Source organism: Astatotilapia calliptera, chromosome 5, assembly GCF_964374335.1.
Source record: "Astatotilapia calliptera chromosome 5, fAstCal68.1, whole genome shotgun sequence".
Taxonomy (NCBI): domain Eukaryota; kingdom Metazoa; phylum Chordata; class Actinopteri; order Cichliformes; family Cichlidae; genus Astatotilapia; species Astatotilapia calliptera.
In genome coordinates this window covers 11,071,870-11,085,171 of record NC_137426.1, presented here as the reverse complement: position 1 = coordinate 11,085,171, position 13,302 = coordinate 11,071,870, and the positions used below count along the sequence as shown (strand labels likewise).

Genomic DNA, 13,302 nt, shown 5'->3' with positions numbered 1-13,302 from the left:
GGCAGTCAAGAGGACACTGAGGACATAAAGACCCTGTCAGATTCAATGAGTCCATTGAAACATCCCTCTATATTTCAGAACACTGAATTTCCAGAACCTTATCAGCTTAATTGTGTTCGGTGTAGTCCACACCAATGCAATTACTGCATCGAGAATGAGAAACACAATGTAACGTCAGAGATGAATGGATGCTCCCACTGCTACAAAAGGATCCACTGGACATGGTTTAGGTGTCTGACCAGGATGATGCCTACAGGCAGCTTGGTCATGCTTAACTGGGAAAAGACCCTGGAGCAGAACCAAGACATGCTGAAGAGATTATGTCTCTTTTCTGACATGATAATGCCTTGCTTTCCCCAGAGGAGTGCGAGGCAGTACAATCAAGCTGTGCTTGTCAATATGTCAATATCATGTCAATATGGATCAAAAATCTCTGAGGATTGTTCACAGCACCTTGTTGAAGGGCCAGAGTTGTCTGTATTTTCTGAGGCGGGTGAAGTCTTTTAACATGTGTGCAATGCACAGGATTTTTTTACTGTTGTGGCCAGCGCCATCCTCTATGCTGTTGCATGCTGGGGCAGCAGGCTGAGGGTCGCAGATGCCAACAAACTCAATAAACTGATCCACAAGACCAGTAATGTTGTGGGAATGGAGCTGGACTGGCTTAAGGAGGTGTCGGAGACGTGGATATTGTCCAAGATATGGACAATACTGGATAAAGCCTCCCACCCACTCCATGAGGTGCTGGCCAGTCACAGAAGCATGTTCAGTGAGAGACTGAGATTACCCAAATGCACCACTGAACGACACACCCTGTACAACTCTTCCATCTAATGCACACTACAAAGTACAATAGTTACACCCTTTTACTTATGCTCTACAGTAAAATAACAAATAACAAGTTTTACAGTTTAGAGTAAAATGTCAATCATGTATATTTCACCTTTGTAATATTCTGGATATTTATAATTGAACTATTTGTATATATTAGAGCTATTTCTTATTTGATTTTGTTCAGTCGGGTACTGACTGTTTTGGAGCAACTATAACCACATAATTTTCTTAGGAGTGAATAAAGTATTCTGATTCTGAACACTGACCTTTCAAAATAGGCTAACACCCTCAAAATCTCACCAGGACTACATCCATAACATGCAATATTATGAGGGAGAAAGAAAAAGAAAAAAAAGAGCTAACGGACTGTGAGTGGCAGAATGCATCCTACAGGTAAGAGTGACAGTCGCAGCTGGTCTGTGGATTCTGAAAGGTCTGTCAACTCACTCCCCTTTGATACAAAACCACAGTTAAGCTGACTGTTCGTGAGAGGACAAATTGACCCCTAGTTCACCAGGAAGGGGGGGGGAACCAAAAACCAACAGATACAAACTTGTCCTACAAGTTTTAATACTTTGTTTTTATTAACTAATCACTAAAATATCATCTTAACCCTCTTGTACCCTGCATCCCTTGTTACACCAGCACTTTACATGTCATCTCTCTCTCTCTTTGTCTTCAGCCAACAGTAGCACAGTTTTCAGCAGCATCCAGTTGGCAAACAGCACCAGAGGTGGTTGCTGGTAACCTGGGCCCCCGCTGATCCAGTATGGAGTTCTTCATGATTCGCGTGTTTTGTTTGGGAACAGGACTAGAGGTACAGTGGATTGTGGCCCACCCATAGCTAGGTTACAACAATATTATCTACAATCGATAAGTAAATGTCAGGATTACCTGTTTTTTGACGTTATAGATGGACCACACAAAAAAATCAGAGCCTAATACTTATCGTATTTACAGATGCTGGACTTCCGATTAAAAGTTCTTCTTCCGCCTGTCCTGCCACTGCAGGATATATTGACCTTAGAATCACGGGTGTGTTGTGACAACAGTATGGTACAGAGGGGAGGTAAAGGACTGCAATGAATCAAGCAGGTAAGTCTTGACAAGGCACATTATTTCTATTTTAGTTATAGTTGAGGGGTCGGGTCTAACATCAACACTGACATGTTACAAGGTGTAATGAGCACCAGTATTATCAGACAATGTTTGAATTTATGGGGAGAATCTGAAGTCTGAAGTTCACTGCAAAAACTTTCAATTTCATATCCACATTTTAAAAAGTAAATAAATAAATAAAAATACTACCCCCTTTTGCAAGTATGTTTTCCTTTTATGACACTCCAACAGTCTGAACCAACAGTGTCCAGCTTTGATTTATGGAGAGCTAACAGCAGGACGATCAGTGGCAGTTTGACTTCCAGTAAAACACTCCACTCACTGATATCACTTATTGAGATTTATTAAATAAAAATCTGCACCTTTTTTTTTTAAGTTTTAAAAACATTTTGAGACAACCCGCTCCAAGCCCTTTGAGTTTACTAAACTGAGGTGTGACCTGTTGTATCAACTACATCCACCATGAACTCTGCGTCCTGACACAAAGCTCAGTAACTTGTACTGTAGTTACAACAAGAAGACACTTCTGAGTTTGGGCAACATGAAAATATCTATCTTCAACACCACAGTATCTTAAGAGGAGGGGGTCTTTATTGGCCCACTGATACATAAATGTAGAGCATAATCTGATAGCATTGTTTTGTTGCAGTGACATAACGATCCAGACCATACCAACAGAGATCAGCAAAGAAATTCACTAAATGATGGATTTCCAGTCCTATAAGCACATGTATTTAGCTCTCAACTCTAAAGGTACGAGGTAGGTGCTATTCCTATCCAGAGCTCCTTGCTGCTATACTTTGGAACCACTTCACTTTCACTATGGAGCAACTTCTATGACAAATTGACTCGACTTTAGTACTGAGAATCAGCCGTGGTCATTAAAGTTCTCTTCCCAAACCTAAATAGTGTTTTTCAGCAAAAGAGTCCAGAGTGACCATGCCAAAAACAGGGATGCCTCCAGAATCCCCGCCCCCATCCAGGTGGTGGCAGATCAGCTCAGGGGAGTGACCAGGAGCAACCCTGTTGTTGTTTGTTTATTTATTTATACATTTGCAGGGTTGTGCAAAGACAGTTCACTGAAACATCCTAAGAGATCTGAGGGACACCATATGTTGTAAATAAACTAAACTGTTGCTCCTGCCAGTTATCTATTTTGACCATGCTGAAAAGATGAAAGGGTGGAGTGTTAAGGTGCTGGCTAATTCTAGCAAATGAAGTAAGCATCTATTAACTGTATGGATGCAAAGCACAAACACGGACTGGATTGCATCAGTGCAAGAACATGAATGGATGAACAGATGGGGAAGAATAATGACAGCTGCCAATAAACAATAATATGAGAGAACTTATTGTAATTTTGGACTTTATTAAAGTAAAATGATAAAAGCGGATCGACTGAGCTAACTGTCAAACTGTTAATGCTAAGATAAAAAATTCTGATATAAAGAAATTTGGATATGCATTCTAAGTACATTGGCATCCATTACTGGTGCATATTATTGTGCTATATGTGCATTGTGGTGTGTGGATTTTATTGTATATTCCATATCTGCCATGTTAAAGCTTTGTAATTTGATGCTATTAACTGTTTTGAGTGTCTTATACTATATCATGCTATCTTTTCCCCAAATCGTTTCTGGCATCAACACCAGAATAGAAGGATAAGGTCACCCCCTCCAAATGCTGATAATGTTAAGTTCAGAATTTTGCTTTTACTTTTTTATTATACTGTACATGCATTGCACTCTAAAGAATCCTTGTAAAATGACATGCCATGTTACTTTTTTGTCATTTTACTTCAGCCAACATAAAAGAAATATTAAACTGGTATTATTATTAATTCATTATAATATTTTTAACATAATGGTGATGAATCTGGTTGGAGGACTCCTTGTGAATTTTTGAGCCTCAAACAGACTCTGTAATAGCTACTGCTCACCAGCAGTTCATTCATCTGTCTGTGGTCAGCCAGATGACACTAGTTGCTGCTAGTCGCTTCCAGTCTGGACGCCTGTTATACCAACGCTGCGAATGGCCTTTTCAATTCTTGTTGACATGAAACACAAAGAAATCTCTGAAACTGTAAGATGTGGCATGTGTTAGTTTACAGCTTGTTTCTACAGCCCACCAAATCAACATTCAAGATCAATGCCTAATTACTAATTGACATAATAAGCTTATTATTTATGTTAGAATGAATACATAATGTCATAATATTATTAGATGTCTTCCTATATTTTTCCACAGAGTATTGAAGTCAAATATTACTAAATGGTATGCTCATAAACTTCTTGGAAAAAACAAAACCAGGCTGTTTTCCATTTTTTACAATGTGCTTTTCCTGACTATACTAACAATCACATTATATCATATCCTGTCAATTAGACCCACCCACCCAAAAGTCTTTATAACCCCACCCTTGACCCCCTAACCATTGGAATTAAAACAAAGTGGGTCCTCTAAGTTAAACGTTTGTGAATTTATGTTATTAAGATTTAATGTTAAAAGAACTGGATGGATGGATGGTTTAAATATGCACATAACATCAAATGTTCTGTTAACCAATGGAATCCATTTTTATTCAAATATTTAAAAGAAACTCATCTGGATCTGCACCAAAATGCTCCTTAAATCCCCTCTCCACCAAGTGTGATGAAATATCTGCTTGGCAGTCATTCGTATAATCTTGCTGACAAAGAGACAAACAACTTGCAATGATCCTTTGCCTTGGAGATGGAACAAAAAACAATACAAAATATAAGTCAGACAAATTCAAAAATTCAAATAAAAAAAAAAACCAGTTTCCTTGTAAATATGCTATTTGAAAATTGCTTACTTGAATGTACAACTTATTTGCTGAGTTTTAAAATACAGTATATTGATATCTCCAACAATAACTGGAAGGAAACTGTGTAGTGCAAAGGTTATACGGTGTTTCAAGTGTAAATTGAGACTAATAAAACCAACGTCTCACAAATGCACACAGTAAGGATGAGATAGGGACTGGTGAGGACTTTGAACATTTCTGCAGCTCTCTTTCATCTGCAGTCAGTTTTTTATCTAAAGTGAGGCAGTGTAATGTGCTGTTAAATGGCAGCTTTAACCACCTCTCTGCCTCTCTGTCATTAGCATAGCGTAGGAGGAAGAGCTGATTGAGTGGCCAGTTGGCAGTCAGAGAGAAATTTCTTTTCAGAATCTTTGTTCAAGTTCTGCATTTGCACGAGTAAAATAAATAAATAAATCACCATCTCATCAACATCCACCTCCACCTCTGATTTATAATGATGTGGTCTCTGATTTTTTTTTTCATATCTCCATATTAAACAGATGTGCACAGGAGCTTGGAGGCTTAAATAAATCATTTTCAGGGAAGAACTTCAATAGATTTTACCCAGAACTAAACACAACAAAGAGAATGAAACCCAACCAAACCCCCATAATAAAGGAACAGATGACGCAAGAACAATTCAGTAGACTGCTATTTCAAGCAGACCCTTTGTTGATTGTTGGAGATTCAATTAAATTCAAGACAGATTAAATTTAATGTCTTTTAACTGAACATAAATCAAAAGAAGTGCCCAACCAGAGGGTCAAGACTCCTCTTGGAAGTCCCCAAATAAATCTGAGTAAAAAAATATAACTACTACTCAATAATATTGGCTTTTTCTAACTTTTCTCCATAAATTTTTATTTCATTCACCAATTCATCTTGTACTTGTACTATGTCTGGGTCTCAGGGACAGATGTCCAGACCTCCCTCTTCCAAGATGGTCATACCCAAAACACCTCACCAAAGAGGTACCTTTGTCATGTTTTAATCTTTAATTTTACTTTAAAAATATTCATAATAAAAAGTACCATCCATCTACCAACCTGTCCAGTTCAAGGTCACAGGAGGGCTATCACAGTCATGGGTTGAGAGGTGGACAGGTTGCTAATGTGTTGCAGCATCCACTTTCTTATTGTTTGTATTTACTACAAGGTAACAAAACTCAGGAACTTAATGTAACACTTCTATCCATCCATTCTCTTCCGCTTATTCTTGTCAGGGTGAAAAAGTTATGAAACTTAATTGATGTTAAAATAAATGTCCTGAGAAAGGTTTTAAAGTATTTTACCATGGATCTTCTTTGTCTTCAGCACAGTGGTTAGATCATGGTTACAAGGGTGGAGTTGTTTAGACTCTTGGGTGTGTCCAACAGATGGACACAATATGATGTAATCTGATAACTGTGGTTCAATTCACTTCAGTTTTATTTGTATAGTACCAAATCACAAAAACAGTTTCCTCAAGAATGTCCTTTACAAGTTACAAGTTAAAACCCTACAATAATAATAAAGAGAAAACAGAAAACCTCAACAATCAGATCATGTCCTATGAGCAAGTGTTTTGGTGAGAGTGGAAAGGAAAAACTCCCTTTTAACAGGAAAAAAAAAACAGGAAGAAACCTCCAGAAGAACAAGGCTCAGAGCAGTCATCTAATGCAGTTTCCCAACCACTGTGTGTGAAATGATCAGGTGTGCTGTGGAAGATTATCTGGTTCCACCTGATTAGTACTCGCGATTGTGAGTAACGCACAGAACAATTACATTCTCTTCCACTAGAGGGCAGTACAGCTACCTGCTCTAATTAAATGGGTTGCCAATCGCCCGTAAAACAGAAGAAGACGAAGAAGAAATTACATACTAGTCATGCTGTTGGAAGTCGCAGCATGAAATAGCAATAGATAAATATTTGAAAAGAAAAAGTAGTCAATCTGAACTGGGTCCTGCAGAAAGTTCCGACCCAGATGAAGGCCCTAGCATGAGTAGTGGTCAGAAGAAAGCAAAAAATATATATTGTGGACCAGTGTTGGTCAAGTTACTTGAAAAAAGTAATTAGTTACTAAAGTTTTTCCTTTATTGAAAAAAATTAATCCCGTTACTTTACTGATTACTTATTTTCAAAAGTAATTAGTTACTTTTCAAAAACATGATACACAACCTGAATACATAAAAAAGCAATAGACCTTTCAGGCCAATTCTATTTTTTATGCATAATCCATCATATAAAATTGAATCAAATGGAAAGCCTTTTTCTAAAAATTGTTTTATTAGTTTTAATATTATAATTTTTTTTAACGTCATTGTCATGAGACACTCTCACAAACAAAATCATGACAGTTTAGTAACGCAGTAACACAGCGTGCTTACAGGAAAGTAAAAGTAATCTAATGTCTTTTTTTACAATAGTAATCCCTTACATTACTCATTACTTGAAAAAGTAATCGGATTACAGTAACGTGTTACTTGTAATGCACTACTGCCCATTTCTGTTGTGGACAAACCGAGTCAATTTCACTATACCTGGTGCATGGGGAAAAATTATCAATATGCTTTTTGTGACATTTTTGTTTGGTGGTGTGCCGTGTGATTTTTCTAACGTGAAATAGCTCCAAAAGGTTGGGAAACACTGATTGAGAGTGACAGGATGGACAGGATAAAGACTAGCTGTGGAAGATAGCCAGAGATTAATAATAAATAATGATTAAATGCAATGTGGAAAAGGTGATTGAAGAAGAAACACTTAAATAAGTTTTTAAATATTTCCATAAATGGTAAATGGCAAATACTATTCAATGCCTAACTAAAGAAAATACAGAAAACATCCAGTTTAACATCACAGGAGGGCTGGAGCCTCTCCCAGCTGTCACTGAGGAAGAGGCTGGATACACTCTGGACAGGCTGCCAGTCAGTTGGTAGGCATAATGGGTAAATGATAAATTTTATCAGATTATATCAATCACTTTTATAATTTTATATTAAAAAAATATGATTTTCATCTTTGAATTGTACTTTACCTTTAAAACACTTTTTAAAGTAAAAAGATTACAATTTTATTAATTAATAATAAGATCTCAGATTTAATCTAGAATTTTCAAAAAAGAAAAAAAAGTTTTACATTACAACTGGTGTTTTCCATTAATTTCCCCCCAACCTTTGTGACAAAATAAGCGAATACAAAAAAAGAGGTAAAGGGGGGTAATTCATGAAGAAACTTAAAAATATTCTGAGTTTATCCTGAAACTTTAGCCTTGAATTATTTTGGAATTGATATGATGGCTTCAAATGCACACCAGTATAGTGATTATTTAATATGACTTTTGTTGTGGATTTTGCCTCAAACTATACTTCTTCTAAAAAAAGGGGGAAAAAAATCATATTTTGGCTTTATTATTTTTTGATTCAAATTATTACTGTTTAGTAACAATTTTTTATTTTTATTTAAATATTTATTTATTTTTTACCAAAATAGACTTTTTGGTAAAAATTTGACTTTTTCTTGAATCAGGGCAGGGTTTTCTGAAAACGTGAAGTAACTATGGCTTTAGTCTTTAAAAAGCTTTATCTCAAAATTAGTCTGACAACAGTTTTTCTAAACGTACTATCTCTAAACGATTTGTTTGGCTGAAAAGAGACTCCATACATCTGGATTTTTTTTCTCCCCCCCCCCCCCCCCCCTTGAGTTTCCAGACTGCATCTGTGGCCCGGGGCTGTTCTCGAGAGCAGGGCTCTGTTTCTGCCTTGTTACCTAATTAATTCATAGATCCACCTTAAAAACAGGGCAATCCCGGTCTGGTCCCTCCCCCCTGCTCGCCACCACAAGCTCACCTCCTTCTCTTTCAGTTTCCCAGCTTGGCAGGAAAAGATCTGATCCGGACTTTTGGTGTTTCCTCTGGTCTGGTTGAGTGTGCCGGACCCCACCTCCAGTTCCACCCACCGCTAAGCAACACAAACACACCACCAGTCCTCATTTTCTGGATCTGCTCTTTGTTAACAGAGCCTTTTCCCTCCTCTGCTTTTATTCCAGGAGAGGGAGAGAGTGAGTGAGCGAGAGAAAAAGAGAGGGAGAGAGGGTGAGTTTATCTTCTCCTTTTAAAGGATTCGTTTCTGACTGAATCTGGATCTGGTTTGTTTTCCTTGCTCGGGGCTGCCGCCACCACTGCAGGAACAGAGCTGGTGCCCCTACTGATGTATTTAAAAACGGTTTAAACGTCAGGAACGGTTCAAGGTTTTATCCACCAACCACCACCCGGCCTGTCAGTCATTTTTTTCGCCACTGCAGTTTTCAAGTTGGAGCTCTGCTGGGAAATGGACAAACCCCTCTAAACTAAAGACGCTTCCCAACCGTTCCGACTCAGCCACAGGACGTGATTTGGACGAAGATCCACGGAGTGGAGGTAACGTCTAATCTCAGTGTTTTTTTGCTTCTTAATTAAACTTAACTCACCACGAGTCTGTACAATCTTTCAATTCACTTGTGGCTGAAAGCCAAGAAAGGCTCGCTTAGTCTGTCGGAGACCGTGAAAGTGACATTTTGCTGTGTTTTAAGGGGTCTGTCGTGCCCCCCCCCCAAGTTGTCCGCACTGCTCAGCATCCGGGTAACGTTCATAACTGCCGTTTCTTTACCTTGACACCCAATTATTAGCAACTACAGGGAGATTTTTGGGATTTTCCACAGGTGTGAACGCACAATTATCCCAGTCCGACGCACTTTAATACGCATCTTGGCGTATTTTCCTCCCTAATAGCAACAGTGTCTCTTAGAAACCCCGAGTTACGGTTTCTGTCTCTTTCACCTCGCCAAACGTCCCGGCTGTTAGCTAGGTTACAGCCCCGATACGTGCCGTTCCCTCCCTGCAGTCAACGCAGTCGGGTCTTCATTCATAATGCGGACTTTAAAATCCAACTTAAAACGCTTTTCGACAAACTAAAATACCCATAAAGCATACACTGTGATATTGTGCAATAGTTTCTAATCAGACACCTGTAAAATTTACAGACGATGACTCACTTTTGGTGAAAAAAACAACTTTTGAACTGGATACGCACTGCTAGTTAGTTTGCCGCCTGCCAAAGTAAGGAGCCTGCTGGTAAAAGTTGTTATTTTATTCTGAATATTACATTTTTACGTGTCATTGGGGTATGCCGAATTGAAGGGTTGTTTCTAAAAGGTCTGTAAATTGTTATTAATGGCTACAAAATTGCGTTTTCACAAACCCAACAAGGAGATGTAGATCAAAAAGAGCAGATTCTTAATGGCGCTCTGGTGCCAGGTCTCCCCGGGCGACAGCGAGGCACGTATCTGCTGGTGCATTGGCTGCGAGGCAGGAATCAGACCGCCCGCGGATGTCTCCGGGCGCCTGGAAACAATTTGTTAACAGTCTCTGGCTTGAGTGTGTTGCTTTCCGAGTGATATTTCCAGTGGTAACCGGAAAAGGCGCCTTTTACCATCAGAAAAAACACAGGACCTGTGGTAAGTTGGTTAAAAACAGCTCTCTGAGCAGCGAGCGTTGGTTGCTGCGGTTGTTTGTCCCTGTTGTGATATTAATTGTGTATATTTCTGTATCACTGTGGTGTCCTCACACTGTTGACACGAATGTGGCGCCTTCAGGATGAGCTTGTTAAGCTTGTTGGAGTGGTTCCCCCATATTTAGCACTCGCACTGTAAATACTACTTCTGCGTTTTCAAGGCTGCCGGTATTGAACAAGGGTGGAAAAATCGTTACCGACTGCGCTTTATTTTAATTAAGGAAGGACCATCCTTACGTCATCGGCTTATTTGGGCGGATGAGGAGGAGCAGCAGCAGTTCTGCTTCTTTTTCCTCTCTTCTCATTTCATCCATCTCCACCTTCTCCTCCTCCTCCCCTCTGTAGCTGGGTGTGTCCTGCCTTATTGCGTTAGAAAGGAGGGGGGATCCCGCATCTTGGCTCATGAGGTGACTCCTCCTCAGCTTGTGACCTCCAAAAGAGGGCATTGCTCCTTCTGATTTCTGCTGCTGCAAATTATCGGAACATAGAGGGTTTTTGCAAAATGAAATTAGTAGAAAGGGAAACTTTGAAGACTCTTTGCTGAAAAGGGTTGAATTATAAGTATGACAGCAATGACTTTGCTGTTTGCTTGATTCTAAAGGGAAAATGGCTAGTTTTTTGTATTCCACCGAAGTCTGTACAGTTTATCGAGGTTTGGAATGAAATCTGACTATGTGGCTTCCAACCATTATGATAACACCAAGCAAACATTTCAAATTTGAATAACCGTTGTCTCTCAATTCTGGTTAAAGATTTTAACTAGTCCTCCATTCACAAGCACAGCAGGTAGCACTGCCTATTTGGTTTGGCATATTTTGACACCAGATGCTCTTCCTGGCAACCTTGAAAGGTTTTGTGTCTCCCCCCTAGGGCTAGAGAAGGGATCATTTTCTTGTCAGGCAAATGCATTGAGCCACTTTTTTAAGGTCTCGCTTTTGTTTAAACAAGGTTTTGAAAATGACAGTTGAACAAGGGTCGTCTGTTGGACGTACCTCCTTATCACCTAGATGTTCTGGTTGGACTTTCTAACAAATTAAGTCTCTGATAAGGAACTGTTGTATATTATCCTTTTATTTATGGACTACAACAACATAACAAATTAAAAAAAAAAATACTATGAGGGAAACTCAAACTCCTGACCTTTTGACACTGCCAAACTGCCTACTGGCTGTCTTTTCTAGTCAACATCTAGCCTTGGATCAAGCATGGCTCCAAAATAAAGGTTGTGCCAATGTTGGAGACAAACATTTACTGTCTGCTAGGCTTAGTCAAAGGAGCTTGCAAAGAAAGGCGTCTGGACTTCTTTAAATTACTTGAAGACGTTTCACCTCTCATCTGAGAAGCTTCTTCAGTTCTAAGGTCAAATGGTGGAGAGTCCCAGATATATACCTAGTGGGAGTAACCCCCCACAGAGGGACAATAGGACCCCCTAATGATCCTCTAATCGCCTGAGCCAAGGTGTGAAACTGGGTGTGGGTCCCAATCAGCCGGAGTTTCGGGTGAGTTCATTGTGAAACCTGGCCCCACCTTATCATGCGAATTCCTGAGATCAGATGGCCCAGGATGTGAGTGGGCGTTAAGGCGTCTGGGAAGGGATCTCAAAACTGGATTATAGATGGAAGAGAGTTGGTGTCGTAAACCACCGCCTCTGTTCAAAGATGGTCGCTCACAGTGGACATAGATGGCTTCTTTCACTCCTCTTTCAAACCATCTGTCCTCTCTGTCCAAAATGTGAACATTGGCATCCTAGAAAGAGTGTCCTTTATCCTTAAGATGCAGATGGACTGCTGAGTCTTGTCCTGTGGAGGTGGCTCTTCTGTGTTGTGCCATGCGCTTGTGAAGTGGCTGTTTGGTCTCTCCAATGTAGAGGTCTGAGCATTCCTTGCTGCACTGTACCGCATACACCACATTGTTAAGTCTGTGTTTTGGCGTTTTGTCTTTCGGGTGAACCAGTTTTTGTCTGAGCGTGTTGCTGGGTCTGAAATGCACCGGGATGTCATGCTTGGAGAAAACTCTCCTGTGTTTTTCTGATACACCGGCTACATAGGGGATGACAATGTTGTTGCGTCTGTCCTTCTTATCCTCCCTCGCTGGTGTCTGGTCTTCTTTTCTGTGCCTCTTTGCTGACTTTAAGAACGCCCATTTAGGATAGAAGCATGTTTTGAGGGCTTCCTTTACGTGTGTGTTCCTTCTCTCTGGCTGATTGGGACCCACACCCAGTTTCACACCTTGGCTCAGGCGATTAGAGGATCATCAGGGGGTCCTTTTGTCCCTCTGTGGGGGGTTACTCCCACTAGGTTTATATCTGGGACTCTCCACCATTTGACCTTAGAACTGAAGAAGCTTCTCGGATGAGAGGGGAAACGTCTTCAAGTAATTTAAAGAAGTCCAGACGCCTTTCTTTGCAAGCTCCTTTGACTACGATGACCTGGATGACTGAGAACCTTCACAGACATATCTGCTAGGCTTACTTTTTCTTGCCTGGGTGTCTTTGTTAGACGTTACAGCAAAGTAAAGTTTATGTTAAACCACTGTTTTATGTTGGTGTCTTGGTTGATATGTGGTTCCAGAATGAAAGTTGAAGACAAAATTTTGCCATCTCTTGCGTGTTATCTTATCAACATCATCTGGACATCCCTGTTGGAAACCCAGCAAACATGGTCAAAAAGCTAAGCTGGTGGTAAACTGGTGATTCTAAATTGTTTGTAGGTGTTAAATGAATGGTAGCATGAATAGTTGTCTGTCTCTGTGTCAGCCTGGAGGCAGGGTCCAGGAAGTACCCATCTTCTTGCCTTTCTTGTGATGGACTCTAGCCCTCCCCGCAACCCTGAATTGGATAAGCAGAAGAAAATGGATGAATGGTCAAGAGAGAGGTCAAGAGTTTGAGTCGGATTTATGGCGTGTTTTCAAGACTAGACATCAAGAAAAGATGGACAGCCAATGGTTATTCAATGTCAAAATGTTTTGGGAAGTCGATGAAAGAATTGTTTTATA

At 39.9% G+C, this 13,302-nt stretch overlaps 1 protein-coding gene across 7 annotated transcripts in view; it reads left to right on the top strand.

Moving 5' to 3' along the window:
- The first annotated feature begins 8,625 nt into the window (after positions 1-8,625).
- The window catches only part of LOC113022133 (plasma membrane calcium-transporting ATPase 1-like), a 129,476-nt gene continuing 124,799 nt past the window's right edge, over positions 8,626-13,302 (top strand). For 5 of the 7 annotated variants that reach the window (XM_026167210.2, XM_026167212.2, XM_026167213.2 and 2 more), the window contains exon 1: positions 8,626-9,176. The gene's annotated coding sequence lies outside the window, so the exon portion shown is untranslated. The remainder of the gene's footprint in view (positions 9,177-13,302) is intronic. The other 2 variants (XM_080301692.1, XM_080301689.1) reach the window with 1 other exon arrangement.